The sequence below is a fragment of the Rutidosis leptorrhynchoides genome, unplaced genomic scaffold (genome assembly GCF_046630445.1).
Source record: "Rutidosis leptorrhynchoides isolate AG116_Rl617_1_P2 unplaced genomic scaffold, CSIRO_AGI_Rlap_v1 contig19, whole genome shotgun sequence".
NCBI classification, from domain to species: Eukaryota; Viridiplantae; Streptophyta; class Magnoliopsida; order Asterales; family Asteraceae; genus Rutidosis; species Rutidosis leptorrhynchoides.
In genome coordinates, this window is record NW_027266439.1 from 102147 (window position 1) to 106104 (window position 3958).

Genomic DNA, 3958 nt, shown 5'->3' on the forward strand with positions numbered 1-3958 from the left:
GATACAATTCTCTCTTCTCTGATCTCTCTGTATTTCCTCAAACTCTCTCTCTCTTTAACTCTAACTCTCTATGATTCTCTTCTTTCAATCTATACGCTCAAATCGCCGTCGGCATCTTTTCCATTCCGATTCCAACCAAAGCTCACAAATCGTCGACCAATTACGTGCTCTCTACTTCACTCGTTTCATTCTCATACGAAACAGATGTGTTCTTTGTTCTTCTCTTTGCTTTCACTTTTCTTCTTGCGAGTTTTTTTATATATAGGAGTTAGGAGATAGTGCAATTTATTTATTTATTTTGTAGTATATCTTAATTATAGAGCTATGGATAACTGATCTCAATTACAAGATCAGTTCTCAGGCAGACATCCTTTGTGGCTAGGAATTAAAGCTGGAAAGATATATATTAAATTTCTGATTAACGCCTTGATTGATTGATATATAGATAGATGATCATTTAGGAAGTTTTCCTTGTAGGAAGGCCGAAAACATAGTTAGAGCCCTTTCAGATTGGTAACTAGGGACCATATGCCCAGCTCCTCTTACAGTAACAAATGCCAATCCTCCCTTGTATCCCACCACATATCCTCCAACCTGCATAGTTTAAAATTCTCATATATTAATTTGAAAGCATAAAATAAAATCTTTTTTTAAAAAATTAATTAATAAAATATATGTACTCACTTTTTAATTATTCAGAATCCCTTCTTTTATCCCAAATTCGAAGTAAAAATAATTTTACTTAATTAACTAGCCATGAATCACCTTAACGATATGGACATTGTATTCTTTAAAGATTATTAATTATTGTCAAAATATTCAATATATTACCTCCCCTCTACTGTACGAAGGGCGCCAATGATTTTGTACCGGAATCTTCAACAAATTTACGGCGTATATCGATGATGTTACCAGAACTACCCCATCAATGTCCCCACTGGCAATGTATACAAAATATAACCAAAACTATTCGTAAGTTGTAATAAATATTTTTTTATACAAAGGGAAAAACAAAAGCAAAAAGCGCAAGACTCTAATGAATAAAGAACCAGCATATATATATAAGAAAACAAAAGACGAATTAAACATCTTGAACTAAAATTTTTGCTTCGTTAACCGCTGCCGAGTAAGATACGTACCCCACTTTAAAATTTAATTTATTACCTGTAAATCCATACATTGATCCCAACGGCCATGAGGTGTCGTATTATGGGAAGAACTGTTGTTGAACTCTCCATCCATTTCACTCTTCTAAACAACATTTTGTACAACACAGAGTATTGGTCATATATTTTTCTTAAATGGAAACTTAATTTCATGACATTACTATCTCCGTCTCTAATTAATTGTCGCTTTTTCTATACAGTATATATAGGAAAAGCGACAATTAATTAGGGACGGAGTGAGTATATATATAGCTATTTTTACTCAACTTAATTTTGTAATTATGTGAAAGTTTCATAAATATTACCCGCATTCTGACCAGTAGGTAGGTTTTGCATGAAGTGCAACTTGTACACTCGCAAGATTAAGGTAAGAATCCATGTAATCGCTTGAACAAGTATCGAATTCTTTTACCTGGTAATGTATGATGAAGTCAACTTGGGTTAATAATATTTTTTTAAATATGATATTTGTTTAATTTAACTCAACACTTACAGAATTAATCTTCGTAGTAGATGATGAGGCTAAGCACATCGGCGCATATATGTTGTAGTTATCAACGTTTCCAATTTCTAGATCCGCCTGATCTTTATACTTTTTACAAGCCCTTGATGAATTTTCAGATGCAAAATCACAATTCTTATTAATCGAGGCACGGGTTTCCTCGGAAATCAGAGCATGCGTCCCCAAAAAATCATACATTCCTTTCACTGCAGTAATATCATCGATCAAGGCATTTCCAATATGCAATATGAAATAGGAATCATTATTGAATGTATTCCAGTTTCCATGTAGAATTAAATAAAGTAAAATGAATACTACCTTCGTATTATAATAGATTATGTTTTATATTTTTAAGTTCGTTCAAATGGACATCTATCTTGTAAAGATGATTGGCTAAATATATATCATTATGAATGAATCTAAAAATGCAAAAAAATCATATGTTGTGATACTGAGGGAGTAATTGTTTGTAATTAAATAAAACTCACAGCAATGCTTTTAAGGTTGATGAATGTGGTGATATTTGGAATAGTCTTGTTATTTTTGAGGATGGCGTAAGCTAGTTGAGGTACAAAATGACCGGCATAGCTCTAGCCGGTTATGAAAAAATCTCGTTTTTTGTAATGTGGGAATCTCTGAAGCCAGTTGACAAGAAAAGTGTACGATTCTTGTGCTGTTTCTTTATCACCACTTTCATAATAAGCTGAGGAATTAATTTCCGAATACGAAAAACCAACTCCTGCCGGAGACTTCAAGAATAGAATATTTGCAACTACGGCCAAGCAAAGTTTTGATCATTTTACATTAATTAACTTCTTAAAACAAATTTATGGTAATGTATTCTGAGTAGAAATTGAAAAAATAATACCATTGTTCCAAGCATAAGGATTTTCGTATAATGTCTTTCCATCGCTATTGACTCTGAAAGGTCCTAGCTCTTCAAAGGCTCCCATCAGTGATGAACATCCTGGCCCTGTTCATCATATTTAATCATGCATATGAAATTATTTGTTAGAGTTATTTTTTTCCATTTGAAAAATACAATATTAATTTGTTCTTTAACTATATTAGAGTTCATAATTTTCTTTTTCTCTACTCAAATTTTTATTTCTATGCTATATGCTCAACTGCCTACAATATTCATTATACTTAATTTAGAGAATGGGGTGACCTAAGCACACGACTTTGGATAAATCTGAAGAGGCATTCGAAGAATGTTGGGTGCGTTTGTTACACGGAACATAACATATCGGAACATAATTGGATAGAACATTACAGAACTGGACAGGACATGATTCACCAGTAATGAATTGAACATATATATGATCCTTTATGCAATTAATCTTACTATGTATATTAACTCCCATAGGTTTTTTGTTTTTTTTTTTGAGGTATGTGGAAGGACATGTATTAGGGACTAATATACGTACGTACGTACGTTTAGAAATACTTCCACATTGACTAAGTACGAGATACTTTATACCTTAATTAGCTGTCTTTAGAACTATAAGTGGGTCTAGGAATTAGGATAATGTTGTGTTGGATTCATTTATTGAGAGGGACTACACAAAAGTGAAAAAGTAGGACCAGAAAAAGCACACAAGTGCCCACTACATCTACAATTCTACAAACGAATATGTAAAAAAAAAACAAAAAAAAAAAAAAAAAAAAACTACTTCAAACCCGTGGGTAAAAAATAAATTAATTACTTGACAAATTAAGTATGACATGCTCGTACACATACCTCCATTGAGCCACAAGACGAGAGGTTTGTCGGAAGAGCTTAGTGGAGATTCGACAAAATAATAGAAAAGTCGACGGCCCACTTTCGGCTCAACGGTGATATACCCGGAATACTGATCGAAATCCACACCTTTAGGCTGGCCTGGCAAGAAACTTTTCTTGTCATCTTTCATTGAACCGGCGTCATCATTAATGTAAACGCTACTATCGAACGAAATCGAGTCCAATGAAGATGAATCAGAACGAGGACTAGGAATATTGTTAGATTTAATCCTCGACTTAATGAGCTTGTTGAGTCGGCTCATCTGATTAGTGTTATTTTTGGCATTTACCACCGTGAATGATGATGAACTAATGGTGACAAGCAATATTATTACTAGTATTTCTGAGAGCGAGAGACATAATTTCATGTTGTTCGTTTAGTACAGTACAGATTAGAGTATACTTCTCTAGCTAATACATGAGTTTGCTAATTATACAAACTTCCCAGCTGGTTTATTACTTAAAATATAAAACGAGAATATAACAAATTTATCCCTCGTGTTTA

The 3958-nt window shown here is 33.1% G+C and overlaps 1 pseudogene; it reads right to left on the bottom strand.

The window, feature by feature from the left end:
* Positions 1-453: 453 nt before the first annotated feature.
* LOC139881751 (serine carboxypeptidase 1-like) lies at positions 454-3746 on the bottom strand (annotated as a pseudogene).
* Between the last annotated feature and the right edge of the window lie 212 nt (positions 3747-3958).